The sequence below is a fragment of the Theropithecus gelada genome, chromosome 11 (assembly GCF_003255815.1).
Source record: "Theropithecus gelada isolate Dixy chromosome 11, Tgel_1.0, whole genome shotgun sequence".
Lineage (NCBI taxonomy): Eukaryota > Metazoa > Chordata > Mammalia > Primates > Cercopithecidae > Theropithecus > Theropithecus gelada.
The window spans coordinates 79,107,982-79,123,778 of record NC_037679.1 but is presented as its reverse complement, the minus strand read 5'-3'; the positions used below and the strand labels follow the sequence as shown (position 1 = coordinate 79,123,778).

Genomic DNA, 15,797 nt, shown 5'->3' with positions numbered 1-15,797 from the left:
TTTACTCAGTCCACCTTACAACTGCATAATACTCTTTAGTTAATAGAAGTGGCATGGAGGCTGCAGGCTGGCGTCTCCACACATTCAGGTAAAGCTGACAGCACAGGCTGAGGCACTGGTGGTCTCGTGCGTGTTCTATATGACATCTATCTCAAGAGGGTCCATGATGACTCTTTTGGTAATGGTTGTTTGGAGTGTTACAAATTTTAGAAACACATTTAAATTTGCAGAATTCCTGAAGAGCAAACATTTCACAAACCACTGGTCCAGATAGACCAGAAGTTCTCTTTTAGCTCTAAAACACATATAATAGCACTGGACTATTGGCCCAGACGCCAATGAAGAGAAATGGAGAAGATGCTATCAGTGTCAAAACATTATTTGCTTTTCTGTTGACAGTTCATTCACTGGATACAGATACTTTGTTTTTCAAAGCAACAGTACTTAGGAACCAGAACTATGGGCTAACCAGCGTAAGGAACCAAAGAGTGTAGAATATGCTGCCAACTTTTTGTCTGCCTGTCAACTCCAACCTTCCTACCATCTGCAACCTTCCTACCATTTGCCAAGGACAAAATTTGGGGGCCCCACCTCACATCAGGCAAGGGTAGCTCATTAAACTCTGTTTTTATCTCTCCTACACAATATACCAGGCTGTCTACAGGGATTAAGTGAATCCAGATTTCAAGGTAAAAGGAAAGAATGACTGCCACATTAAGCTAAATCTAGAAGCATTAAAAAGATCTACCCCTACAGTAATTAATCCGAATCTTGGGCCTTACAACCTCCAAAATTTAGGCCCAATATACTAGAACTTTAGGCGTTCCTCTTTTGAAAAAGAAAACCAGAACTATTGGGAGGCCGAGACGGGCAGATCACGAGGTCAGGAGATCGAGACCACCCTGGCTAACACGGTGAAACCCCGTCTCTACTAAAAAATACAAAAAACTAGCTGGGCGATGTGGCGGATGCCTGTAGTCCCAGCTACTCGGGAGGCTGAGGCAGGAGAATGGCATAAACCCAGGAGGCGGAGTTTGCAGTGAGCTGAGATCCGGCCACTGCACTCCAGCCTGGGCTACAGAGCGAGACTCCGTCTCAAAAAAAAAAAAAAAAAGTGGCCGGGCGTGGTGGCTCAAGCCTGTAATCCCAGCACTTTGGGAGGCTGAGACGGGCGGATCACGAGGTTAGGAGATTGAGACCATCCTGGCTAACACGGTGAAACCCTGTCTCTACTAAAAAATACAGAAAACTAGCCGGGCCAGGTGGCGAGTGCCTGTAGTCCCAGCTACTCGGGAGGCTGAGGCCGGAGAATGGCGTGAACCCGGGAGGCGGAGCTTGCAGTGAGCTGAGATCCGGCCACTGCACTCCAGCCTGGGACACAGAGCCAGACTCCATCTCAAAAAAAAAAAAAAAAAAAAAAAGAAAGAAAGAAAGAAAACCAGAACCAGATACTTGTAGCCCACACAACCAACCTAAGACTCTTGAATCAGGCATGGCTCTTGGTAAATAACTAAGAACAGGCTCAGCCGGGCACGGTGGCTCATGTCTATAATCCCAGCACTTTGGGAGGCCGAGGAGGGTGGATCACAAAGTCAGAAGATCGAGACCATCCTGGCCAACATGGTGAAACCCCATCTCTACTAAAAATACAAAAATTAGCTGGGTATGATGGCCTGTGCCTGTAATTGCAGCTACTCAGGAGGCTGAGGCACGAGAATTACTTGGACCCAGGAGGAGGAGATTTCAGTGAGCCGAGATTGCACCACTGCACTCCAGCCTGGCAACAGAGGAGCAAGACTCCATCTCAAAAAAAAAAAAACAAAACAGGCTCAACTAATCAATACCAAGAATCTACCAAAAAAAAACAACCCTATGCTAGAAGAATAAGCAACTACCACCCTAATGTGTTTAATCTACTAATTAGCAACAGTACAATCTGGACATGCTGGAAAATCTGTCTTCACAGAAGAGAGTTCCTATGTAAAAGGCCCTTTTCTGTTTTAGCTGAAGTGGTCCTCTCAACATACCATTTTTAATCCTACTAGTACATCCTGAATATAACAAACATTGCTAAAAATGAATTCCAAACCTTTGGATTCATTTTACCTAGTGATGTAAAAGGCATCCAAAACAATACCACCCAGCAAATATCAACCAAAAAATCAACCAAATCAATGAGATAGAAATACATATGAAGTGGTTTTTATTTCCGATTGACCACCCATCCTGGAAAATGTACAAAAAGCCAATCCTCAAGCCAGTGGTTAACACGTAACCTTTGCAAGGCCTTGAGCAAGTGTCACCAAACTTCTGTCTGACTCTCAGTTTTCTTATCTGCCAAATAAAGAGTAATTATTGGCTGGGCACAGTGGCTCACGCCTATAATCCCAGCATTTTGTGAGGTCGAGGCAGGCGGATTGCTTGAGCCCAGGAGTTCAAGACCAGCCCGGGCAGCATGGTGAAAGTCATCTCTACAAAAACTATAAAAAATTAGCCAAGCTAATTTTGTGTGTGTGTGTGTGTGTGGTGGCGTACAGCCATAGTCCCAGCCACCTGGGAGGCTGAGGTGGGAGAATCACCTGAGCCCAGGAGGTCAAGGCTACAGTGAGCCACGATGGTGCTGCTGCACTCCAGCCTGGACAACAGTGTGAGACCCTGTTTCAAAAAAAAAAAAAAAAAAAAGAAAGAAAGAAAGAAAGAAAAAAGAAAGAGTAATTATCTTGACTTCCATCATAGGCGGGAATGGGATCAGAAGAGGTCACATATGAGAACATCCTTTGGAAATTTAAATTGCTGTTATTTGGTTGAGAAATTATCTTGTTTTCATAACCTCTTTCAAGAATAGGATGACTAAAAATCACCAGCTTCTGTAAATGAAGCAGACTTTTAAGAAAAAAACAAGTAATAAAGCCCCCACCTCAAAAGAAACAAAAGCCCATTCAGCAATTAAAACTTCTGATGCGTAGCTGTTGCTCACCGTAGTGTCCTAGAAACAAAAATGGTTCTGCATCACTCAACAGAGGCAGAGTGGCGGTGACACTTATGGACACTGTCTTTAACTTCAAGAAAGGAACCTGGGAGAAATTTGCTTCAAGAAGTGTACCAGACGCAGAGCTGCTAATCCAAAATGAGCTGTTTAAAGAACAAGGATCTGTTTACCCTTCAGAGGAAAATTAGTCTTTTCAGAGAAGATTAGTTTCAGCTAGTATGCAAACTGTATTCTTTGTGTGTGGATAAGGCATTAGAGGCTGACTGAGGAAAACAGCTCCAAACAGGCAGGAAACAGAAAAAGCACCTGTTTGCATTAACTTCCTCCTACACATCTCACCTCACAGACATGAACTCAGAAGGTGGTTCTTCTAGGAGCTGAGTGTGTGTATGTGGGGCGGGTGGGGGACACTCTTGTCTGAATTCAGCTTCTGTCACTATGAATGAGGAAATTCTTGGTGACAACCTCACGAAAGGTACTAGAACAGAGTCTCAGGTCCTGAGAGACCTCAGAAGGCTGCAGAAATTTAACTCAGTATTTCATCTCAATACAACAGAATTCTCATTTGTTCTACTTATGTGAAACTAATATGGATATGTAAAGTGCATCTCAACCTTAATTATCCACACAGTCTAAGATGAATTATTTGACTTTAAATTCCAACCTATCCCTTTCTTTCCTCTAGCCTTTGGTCTCTCAAGTTAATGATGCCACTATTCCAGTAGCTCAAGACAAAAACCTAGGAGTCACATTTGATTATTTTTTCTTTAACCTTCCTTCCCACAACCATTTATTCCATTAGTAAGTCTTGTTGGTTCTACCTTCAAAACATATATCCAACCTAACCCGTTTCAACACTTCCATAATCAAAGCTACTATCAATTCTACCTGGGGAGTCACTTCTTCATCCATCTGTATCCCTCCACCCTCAGCCCAATAATCCATCCTCCTAGAGTAACTAGAGTAACCTTTTAAAAGTTGTTATCAATCAGGTCATGATGCTCCCCTGCCAAAAACATATCACTGGCTTCCCAGCACACTGAATAAAACCCCTGGTAGCTGGCAAGGTCCTATGAGATCTGGCTGCTGATTACCTCTCTGATCTCATCTCCTAACCCTTCCCAAGCTGACCACACCCCAGTCACAGCATCCTTCTTTCCACTGTTCCTAGGCTTTTACATGTTTTTTTTTTTTTTGCCGGGAATACTCTTTTGCTCCTTTTTATCCTGCTCAAACTTCACCTCCCCAAAGGTTCCTTCCTGAGAATCCTATCAAATATTGAGTTGTCTCTACAGCTACCACTTTCTTCTCCTTTCCTGGTTTTATTTTATTCATAGTACTATCACTAGCTGATTTGTCTGTTTACATATTTCCTTCTTCACTGTCAACCTCCTGCATTATTTTCAGACAGGGAATTCACCTTGTTCACTGCAGTATCACTTACTCAGAACAGTGACTTCACATATAGTAGGTGAACATTATAAGTATTTGTTGAATGAATTAATGATTTTTAAAATTGTGAAATATAACATATATAAAGATAAATACATAAAACAAATATGTCTTGCTTAACAAATAATTATAAAGCAAACACCCACATAATTCCCACCAAGGTCAAGAAACAGAACACTGCCAGCTTTCCAGAAGCCTCCTCTCCAGGCACCATTCCATGACGACAGACATCCTCCCTCTCAACCACACACATTCCCCAGGTAACCATTATCTTGACTTTTGTGATGATAATTACCTCAGTTTTCTTTATAGTTGTACTATGTATGCATACAGAATGACAGGTTTTGCACTCTTGATGAAGGTAGATATGAGGAGAGTATAGACTATTAAAACATTCTCAGAGCGATATGATAGTATCTGATAAAACTTTAAATGGACATACCCTTTGACCTAGCCATCCTGTTTGTAGCAATCTATCCTAGAAAAATGTTAAGAGTGCAAAAATATATGAACAAGGATGTTCACTGCAGCAGTGTTTGTAACACTAAATCACTATAACCAATACATATGCCCTTCAATAGCACAGCTGTTACATTAGCCATGGTACCTCCATATGTGCTATATGGAATACTATATCAACCATTTTAAATGCTTTAAAAAAAAAAGTCCAAGATATAGTAAGTGAAAAAAAATTTTTAAAAACCTTTTGTTTAAAATGAAAGCAAAAACAGCTGGGCGTGGTGGCTCACACCTGTAATCCCAGTACTTTGGGAGGCTGAGGTGGGAGGATCACGTCTTGAAGCCAGGAGTTTGAGACCAGTCTGCCAACATGGCAAAACCCCATCTCTACTAAAAACACAGAAATCAGCCAGGCATGGTGGCACTCGCCTGTAATCCCAGCTACTTGGGAGGCTGAGACACAAGAATCATTTAAACCCAGGAGGCAGAGGTTGCAGTGAGCCGAGATTGTGCCACTACACTCCAGCCACTGTACTCTGGGAGACAGAGCAAGACTCTGTCTCAAAAACAAACAAAAAGAAAGCAAAATAAGTAGAAAAGTTATGTATAACGTGTGTGTGTGTGTATCACATATGAAAAAATACAAAACAAAAAACTAACACCAAACCGTGGCTAGTATTTTATTCGGAAGAGGATCATGGGAGATTTTCACTGTTTACACTGAATATTTCGCTATTGTCTCAATATTATTTCCCAGTGAACATGAATTCTTTTTGCCATCAGAAACACAATAAACATTTTTTAAATTTAAAAATCTATAGGCCAGGTATGGTGGCTCATGCTTATAATCCCAGCACTTTTTGAGGCCAAGGCGGGCAGATCACCTGAGGTCAGGAGTTTGAGACTAGCCTGGCCAACATGGTGAAATCCTGCCTCTACTAAAAATACCAAAAATTAGCCGGATGTAGTGGCGGGCGCCTGTAATCCCAGCTACTCAGGTGGGTGAGACAGGAGAATCCCTTGAACCCAGGAGGCTGAGGCTGCAGTGAGCTGAGATTGTGCCGTCGCACTCCAGCCTGGGCAACAAGAGCGAAAATCCTTCTCGAAAACAAACAAACAAACAAACAAATCTATAAAACTTAAACTTAGGATAGAGGCAAAACTAGAATTTCTGAATATCTGCTAAGGAATATTCAGTAAAGCTAAGTTCCTTAAGAAGCCGACCCTATCCTAGCCAGATAAATCAAAGTTCATAAAAAGAACACCCCATTGGGAGCCAATCTTTCATAAACATAGATTTCAAACTTCCTGGCTTCACCTAACTATAACCGATCTTTGTTTCTTTATTTCAGTCTCTCCTTCACCAATCTTTAGACCATTTCTCCAGGTATCTCTTGGTCTAATCCCTTCTAGTTTAAAGTACAGGCTTTGGATTCTCCTGGCCTTGGACCTAGGCCTAACTTCCTGTTGAATGCTCTTTATCACCCTCCCTATCTCAGTGACTCTATAGTAGATATCCATCTTGGCAAGGCCGGGCACGGCTCACGCCTGTAATCCCAGCACTTTGGGAGGCCGAGATGGGTGGATCACGAGGTCAGGCGATCGAGATCATCCTGGCTAACACGGTGAAACCCTGTCTCTACTAAAAAATACAAAAAAAACTAGCCGGGCGAGGTGGCGGGCGCCTGTAGTCCCAGCTACTTGGGAGGCTGAGGCAGGAGAATGGCGTAAACCCGGGAGGCGGAGCTTGCAGTGAGCTGAGATCCGGCCACTGCACTCCAGCCTGGGCGACAGAGCAAGACTCCGTCTCAAAAAAAAAAAAAAAAAAAAAAAAAAAAAGAAATCCATCTTGGCTTCATTCAACCTTTGAAACAGCCCCTTTTATACACTGCTACCAATATAGCTTCTCCTTTTGGGTATTAGGTAGTAATACCCAAAGCCATAGTGACAAGGCACATGACCCCAATTCTGGATGTGAGAAATTGGGGAGAGGTTTGTTAGAGACACTTGTAGCACTGTGATGAGAGGAAAGGGATAAATGGAGGGGGCTCTGGGAAAACAAATGCAAAAAGGATATAACACAATACCTAAATAAATAATAAAAGAAAAAAATAATTATTTTAAGGTGAATTCTCAAGAGTTTCACTCTTGAAGAAGCCATCAGGGCTGTACAGTGAGCAATCATATATCCTACATGAGGCTCTGCTCAGATGCAATCACCATTCAGCTTTCCAAAAGAGAACCTCTGGCTGCCTCCTTCTCCATACTACAGACCATTTGGAGCATGAGAACAGATGAGATGACACAGAGTTGGAGACAGGGAGTTCTTTTGTCCAGTGTACGCTCCCAGGAAGGACAGGAAAGCCATAATGACACCTAAACCCAAATAATGGCCAGTCATCCCATGAGACAAGAATTTTTTGTAAAAGCCGAAAGGCTCATTTCCATACCTATCAGCAGAGTCAGAGAACTACAGAACCAGTCTCTCTGTAACTGACCAACCTGCAGACCATGGAGAAGCACAGTGCAATGCAAAAGGACCTGCAGACTTTAAATCAATGCACAAAAGCTCTGTCCATTCTCATATGTAGTCACTCTTCTCAATTCATTGAAGACTGGCTTTTTATGCAATTCCAGGAATATCTATGATAATAATATTAGGTCTCTAGGCAACTGAGTCACCATTAGCTATGGGTTGCCTGTCAAAGCATTGACATTCATGGCATCTTTTGACAACTGGTTTTCAAACAGCATACACACAGCCTAAGACTGAGTGTGAAAGTCAGGCGTGCACTTCTACAGAGTACATGGAGGGGTAGTGTATTCTTGACAGTTCCTTATTGGGTATTTTAGATAATCATTTAACAACAACCACAAAACCAACCATCTTTTATTGAATGCCCACTCTGCTAGATACCTGTTTATAACAATAAACAAGACAGATGGAGTCCCTGTTCTCATAGAGTTTACAATCTAACAGTATTCATCAAAGAATGCTGTTCCCCTGGCTCTTCCACAGCTGGCTCCTCACCCGTGGGGTCTCATCTCAGATACTGTCTCCCCACAGAAGCCTTCCCTACCGACTTTTTTTTTTTTTTTTTAGGATGTGGTCTTGCTCTGTTGCCCAGGCTGAAGTGCAGTGGAGCAATATCGGCTCACTGCAGCCTTTGCCTCCCAGGTTCCAGCAATTCTCCTGCCTCAGACTCCCGGGTAGCTGGGGATTACAGGCTCACGATACCATGCCCAACTAATTTGTGTATTTTTAGTAGAGACGGGGTTTCACCATGTTGGCCAGGCTGGTCTCGAACGCCTGACCTCAGGTGATCCACCCACCTTGGCCTCTCAAAATGCTAGGATTACAGGTGTAAGCCACCATGCCCTGCCCCCTACCGACTCTTTCTAAGGTAGAAAAGGCTCCCTGCTTTCTAGTCAGTCTCCATCAAATCACCCTTCATAGTACCTAATGCAATCTGCATCTTGTGGATTGTTCAGTTATTTATACATCTTCTCCTACTAGCTTCGTAAAACAGAGGACTTGTGTTCTCCACTGTATTCCCAGTGCCTTGACCAATAAATATTTGCTGAATGTTGAATTAAAGAAGATCTAAAAAAATAATAAAGGCTTTCATATTTTACTCTAAGGAATAGAATGCAGGTTAGTCATTAGAGGAGGGTAATGAGAGAGGTGGATTGGGACTTTCTCAAAGAATAAAATTAAAGGTTCTAAGTATCTTCCCATGAACCATGGCAGCTCTTAGTCATATGGCCAAAGGCTGATGTATCTTTGGTATGTAAATATGTTATTAAGTGTATGGAATCCCCAAGAAAATTAACACTACTGTGAACACCTCCCACAGACAGCACTGATTAAGATCCAAGGGTTGTATCTGTTGGTAAGAAAACCCCAACACATTTCTTATGGATTGAATTATGTTCCCCTTCCCCTATCCATATATTGAAGTTCAAACCCCAGTACCTCAGAATGTGACCTTATTTAGAGACAGGGTCTTTACATAGGTAATCAAATTAAAATGAAGTCATTAGGGTGGGTCTAATGCAATATGGCTGGCGTCCTTATAAGGTTAGGAGAAATGAGTGACTGCTATGGGTACAGGGTTTCTTTTGGGGAGGGTGACATGTTCTCTAATTAGATAATGGTGATGGTGGTACAGCTCTGTAAATAACTAAATCTATCTAATTATACGCTTTTAAAAGTTTTTTTTTAAGAGACAAGGTCTCACTCTGTCACTCAGGCTGCAGTGCAGTGGTGTGATCATAGCTCATTGCAGCTTCAAATTCCCAAGCTCAAGCAATCAGCTAGGACTACAGACAGGCACGCACCACTACACATGGAGAATTAAACATTTTTTTTTGTAGAGATAGGGTCTTACTGTATAGTTCAGGCTAGTCTCAAGCTCCTGGCCTCAAGTGATCCTCTTGCCTCAACCTCCTGAAGTGCTGGGATTACAGATATGAGCCACTGCACTAAGTCCCAAATTGTACCTTTTAAAAGGTAAACTCTATGGTATGTGAATTATATCTCAATAAAGCTGTTATTAATAAAGAGAAGAGCAGCCTTGGAGGCCAAGGAAGCCAATGAGATGTATGTAAACTCTGGATGAAGGTATCAAAGAAATATTGTACTACATTTTAGATATTAGATATTATACATTTCATATTTATAAAAACACATTATAAACACTACAAGAAAAGTACAGCCTTCTACTACCTCTGTTGATTATGTTGTCCTAGGAGAATCTTAATTCACTTCAAAATATTTAACTCCTCTAGTTCCTGGATACTCAGTTAATAAAAAGCTATCTAAACTTGCTGCTGATAGAAACCCCAGGGGCTGGTCCTGCTTGAAAAAAGGGAAAAAGCTATAAAACCCAACAAGGGCCTATATTCAAGGCCAGAGAGAAAAACAAAAATCTAGATTTAGTAGAAATGTTATCCTCCTACATTCTTTTAGGAGCAGCTTATCAGGATTTTCTATAAAAAATTAGGCAAAGTGAACAAATTATAAAGACACTGCTTTAGTAAAATAACCAACAACACTGAAACAAATCCTTACCTTCACACACTGTTTAACATAAACACATTATCTCATTTTTCATTTCAACAGTACTTGTATGAGGCATAAATTTTTATACCCATTTTAAAGAAAAGGAAACTGAGGCACAAACAACGTCACCCCGTTAATGAGTACCAGAGTCAGATTCCAACCTCCATGAGCTTTTGCTATGTCACGCTGAGATCTGCTTTTTCCCTTCATCTCTCTTGGTCACCTATCTTTCACAGGGCTGAGTCTGCTTTAGCTCATGTTATTTTGTAACATGAACTTAGCCCCGAAGAAATTTTAAATTCCCCTTTAATTTTTCTGGTTTGTGGCATTCATTCTATAAGTCTCCATAAGAAACACTTACTCAAAGTATGTATTAAATGTTTTTGAACAAACAAATCAATCTAGCCAGGCCTCTCTGGTTGAATCTTTCATAAATAATGAAAGAAAATAGTCAAAAACAAACATTTTTACAAGGATAGAGATTCCATTCCCAGTTGCTGAAAAAAGGTTTTAGAACTGAATCAGATTCGAGCCCACCCAGGGACACTATGGTTTTGGCCGGGCGCGGTGGCTCAAGCCTGTAATCCCAGCACTTTGGGAGGCCGAGACGGGTGGATCACGAGGTCAGGAGATCGAGACCATCCTGGCTAACACGGTGAAACCCCGTCTCTACTAAAAAAATACAAAAAAACTAGCCAGGCGAGGTGGCGGGCGCCTGTAGTCCCAGTTACTCGGGAGGCTGAGGCAGGAGAATGGCGTGAACCCGGGAGGCGGAGCTTGCAGTGAGCTGAGATCCGGCCACTGCACTCCAGCCTGGGCGACACAGCAAGACTCCGTCTCAAAAAAAATAAATAAATAAAAATAAAAATAAAAATAAAAAAGAACTGAATCAGAAATCCTGTTACTGAGCTGGCTCTGTGAAGTGACTTCCTGAACTGTCCAACTCCTACTTCCCAGACAAGCAAACGGCGACTGGATTCTCCAGATGGGAAACCTGCAGGCGAGATCTTTAGCTCTACCTATTGCCTGAATCCTCACCTCTCACAAACATTCTGGTATTTCCCTGCAACTATTTTCCTATAACTAAGCATCATTTTCCTTCTTTCTTTCTCCCTCTCCTCTACCTTTCCTTCTTCTCCTCCCTTCCCTACTGTTGGCATTTACTTCCCATATTCTTGTGAGACATGTTTTTTCACTGGCCTCAGAATAACTACAGGAAGCAACTACAACACAAACTAGTGAAATAACTTCATATAGCATCACCCATCAAATTAGTGGAAGATCCAGGAATTTATGAAATGCTGCCCTATTTACACTTTTCCCTAAGACCAAAGCACCAAACACTAACCATGCAGACACGGCACTGCTCCCATGAGAACATCAGCACTGAGGGATGATATCAGAGAAGTTCTTTTTTCTCTGGTAACTGAAGAGTTGGTTGTTTTATTTTCAATATACAAGAAGGGCTGAGGAACAATAGTAAATCCAAGTCTTAATTTTCTAAAATAAGTGGATTTATAGACCAGGGTATTAATAACCTTCCTGCATTTGTTTAAAAGGTATGTTCTGTATTTAAATTAGATTTCCATCTATTCTGCCTCAACCTCCTTCCTTGAAATTATTTTACAGCCTTGACTTTGGTTAATACTTCCACGACACCACCTTAGAAAGGTACAAATAAAGAATGTTTACTAAATGTGGAAATAAAACAAATTTTCAATACAGATACACATTTCTTTTCATATTTAAACAATACAAAAAATGTACATTCACAAATGCAACATCAATAAAACTCAATTGTTCTAGAAATTTTCCCTAAGCTAAAAAGTTTAAAGACAGTACCTTTTAATATTTTAACTAAACATAATTTTGCCAGTGATAGACTGTCTGTAGGTAAAGTAATCATGAACTTTCATAGCTATAAAAATGTCAGAAGTCATTAAGCACAACCCCTTCATTTTAAAAATGAGAAAACTCCTAAGTTAAGTGATTGTTGAAGTCTGTTAACCACAAGCATGCATCTTGGCTCCTGACCCCTAGTTCAGTAATACCAAAGTTCTTGTAGATAGAAATACTAAACTTTGTTAAAAACAAAGGCATACAAAATTAGAATTGTTCTTATCATCTATATGACTGACATTACACAGAAGCTCTATTTCAACTTTTTGTTTTTTTCGAGACAGGTTCTCACTCTGTCGCCCAGGCTGGAGGGCAGTGGCATGACTGATCACAGCTCACTGCAGCCTTGACATCCCGGGCTCAAGTGATCCCCCCACCTCAGCCTCCCAAGTAGCTGGGACCACAGGCAGGTGCCACCATGCCTGGCTAATTTTTTAAAAACTTTTGTAGAGATGAGGTCTCCTTATGTTGCCCAAATTGGTCTAAAGTGCTTCTCCCGCCTCGGCCTCCCAAAGTGCTGGGGTCACGGGCATGAGCCTCCATGCCCGGCCTATTTCAACTTTTAGTATTTTACATCTTAAATTCTTAATTTGTGACTCACCCTGCTGAGCTGATCCAATAGCCTTTGGTTCTGTTCCGACAGTTCCTGGACAGCCCGTGTTTTTTCTCGATCTGCTTCCCGCAGATGAACCTGCTGCCTCTCCAACTCATCCTGCAGCTGCTTCACATCACTCTCCAGCTCTGACACGCGGCCTTCCCACTCCCCTTCTCGGTTCTCAAATCGTCTTCTCAATTCATGTTTCTCTTGTTCTAAGTGCTGGGTGAAAAGTAAAGAGGATTTAAACATTGATAAAAATTCCACAGCTTTTTATTTTAATCTCCACACTCGGCCGGGCGCGGTGGCTCAAGCCTGTAATCCCAGCACTTTGGGAGGCCGAGACAGGCGGATCATGAGGTCAGGAGATCGAGACCATCCTGGCTAACACAGTGAAACCCCGTCTCTACTAAAAATACAAAAAATTAGCCGGGCGTGGTGGCGGCGCCTGTAGTCCCAGCTGCTCGGGAGGCTGAGGCAGGAGAATGGCGGGAACCCGGGAGGCGGAGCTTGCAGTGAGCCGAGATCGCGCCACTGCACTCCAGCCTGGGCGACAGAGCGAGACTCCGCCTCAAAAAAAAAAAAAAAAAAAAAAAAAAAAAAAAAAAATCTCCACACTCTCCTAACTTCTTTTTCCGAGTTAGTCGACACAATAAAACACCCTACCACGTAGGACAAGTTACCCAATTCACAGCTACAAAGATATTCCTTCTTCCACATCAGGGAAGAAGCTGGCTTCACAAAGAGAACGCCATTCTTACTGAAAATACTTAAAGTTATTATGTTTATTCTTATCCTTAGGCATGAGGTTCTAGACTAGGGAGTTCACTTGAAATTTGCCAGTCATCTAATCAACTGGTGAACTACACATTTAAACAACTAAAAATGAGTCCCATAACTAAAATCCTTTTTGATTTTTTTGAGGTGGAATCTTGCTCTGTCCTCCAGGCCGGAGTGCAGTGGTAAGATCTTGGCTCGCTGCAACCTCTGCCTCTCAGGTTCAAGCAATTCTCCTGCCTCAGCCTCTCAAGCAGCTGGAATTACAGGAACGCACCATGACACCAGGCTACTTTTTGTATTTTTTTTTTTTTTTTTGAGATGGTGTCTCGCTCTGTGGCCCAGGCTGGAGTGCAGTGGCCGGATCTCAGCTCACTGCAAGCTCCGCCTCCCGGGTTCACGCCATTCTCCTGCCTCAGCCTCCCGAGTACCTGGGACTACTTTTTGTATTTTTAGTAGAGATGGGGTTTTACAATGCTGCCCAGGTTGGTCTCCATTTCTTGACCTCGTGATCCCCCCGGCCCGGCCTCCCAAAGTGCTGAGATTACAGGTGTGAGCCACCGTGCCCCGCACCCTCCCTACTTTTTATAAGGAGGCTTCCTATTATCCATGGAGTCACCTATTATCCATGGCATAATATCAGGCTCTTACTATCACAGAATTTTTCAGAGATAAAAAGAACTCCAGATATCTTTTCAATTAACCATCTCTTCTTACAAATGAAGCAACAGAAGAGGTTAAGTGACAATCTCAAGGTCAGTACTAGTAAATGGCAAAGCAGGGCTTGTCTAAGTCAGTTGACTCTGTCTGGTTCTCTAAGTCACAGCTCAATAAATACGTGCTGCTATATAGAGTAATGTAATTCAAAATCATTAGGGCAAGTTCAGGTTCAGGGCTACTTTAAATCATGGCCCATTAAGCCTTGCATATTTATTTCTGGTACATTCATTCATTCTTGAGCACCTACTATGGGCCAAGCACTGTCCTAGGGACATTCTTTTTTTTTTTTTTGAGACGGAGTCTCTCGCTCTGTAGCCCAGGTTGGAGTGCAGTGGTGCGATCTACGCTCACTGCAAGCTCCGCCGCCTCCCAGGTTCACGCCATTCTCCTGCCTCAGCCTCCCTAGAAGCTGGGATTACAGGCGCCCACCACCACGCCCGGCTAATTTTTTTGTATTTTTAGTAGAGACAGGGTTTCACCGTGTTCGCCAGGATGGTCTCGATCTCCTGACCTCGTGATCCGCCCGCCTCGGCCTCCCAAAGTGCTGGGATTACAGGTGTAAGCCACCGCACCCGGCCCCTAGGGACGTTCTAATAAGCAAAACAGACATGGTCCTTGCCTGTACACAGTTTTCTTTTTTTTTTTTTTTTTTTTTTTTTTTTTTTTTTTTTTTTTTTTTTTGAGACGGAGTCTTGCTCTGTCCCCCAGGCTGGAGTGCAGTGGCGCGATCTCAGCTCACTGCAAGCTCCGCCTCCTGGGTTTACGCCATTCTCCTGCCTCAGCCTCCCGAGTAGCTGGGACTACAGGCGCCCGCCACCTCGCCCGGCTACTTTTTTGTGTTTTTAGTAGAGACGGGGTTTCACCGTGTTAGCCAGGATGGTCTCGATCTCCTGACCTTGTGATCCGCCCGCCTCGGCCTCCCAAAGTGCTGGGATTACAGGCTTGAGCCACCGCGCCCGGCCCACAGTTTTCATTCTAGTGGGAGAGATTGATAAAACAAATTGCATATGAAAGATGGTATGCAGGAAAAGTACATATGGTCTAATGTAGCAGCTCAATAAAACAAGATTCCTTTGGATTGAGGGAAATAAAAACATCTTTTTGTGGCCAGGCAGCTCAATAAAACAAGATTCCTTTGGATTGAGGGAAATAAAAACATCTTTTTGTGGCCAGGCACAGTGGCTCACGCCTGTAGTCCCAGCACTTTGGGAGGCTGAGGCAGGCGGATCATGAGGTCACAGGATCGAGACCATCCTCGCTAACACGGTGAAACCTCATCTCCACTAAAAATACAAAAAACAAAATTAGCCAGGCTTGGTGGCAGGCACCTGTAGTCCCAGCAACTCAGGAGACTGAGGCGGGAAAATGGCACGAACCTGGGAAGCAGAGCTTGCAGTGAGCTGAGATCGCACCACTGCACTCTAGCCTGGGCGACAGAGCAAGACTCTATCTCAAAAAAAACCAAAAAAACAAAAAAAACCTTTCTGTCTCTGAGATAAATATGCACGCCTCTGAAAAGAGTATGTTCTCCTACTTAAAAAGCACAGTATGTACAACAGCCAAATCTATACTTCAAAGACTCTAGGAAATCTAAGTGAAAGTAATGGTCCTGAACTTTTGGTGCTCTCAGAAACATTCTCGTGTAACTATTCAAAATACACCCTGGACCCCAATTCCTGAGATTGTGATTCAATAAATAATAGACTGAAGTCTAAGGCATCTACGCATGTGTGTGTGTGTATATCTGTATATGTATATATACTGAGTTCTACAGGAAATTCTGACACACTGAAGGTTGACATCAAGCACTGAGATTGTTTGAATGAGCTAAAATGCACATA

General features: G+C 42.6%; 1 protein-coding gene across 1 annotated transcript in view; it reads right to left on the bottom strand.

Annotated features, from left to right (window-relative positions):
• Positions 1-12,639, bottom strand: part of BICDL1 (BICD family like cargo adaptor 1) — a 96,048-nt gene extending 83,409 nt beyond the window's left edge. The window contains exon 1 of the mRNA XM_025402262.1: positions 12,466-12,639. The gene's annotated coding sequence lies outside the window, so the exon portion shown is untranslated. The remainder of the gene's footprint in view (positions 1-12,465) is intronic.
• Positions 12,640-15,797: the final 3,158 nt, after the last annotated feature.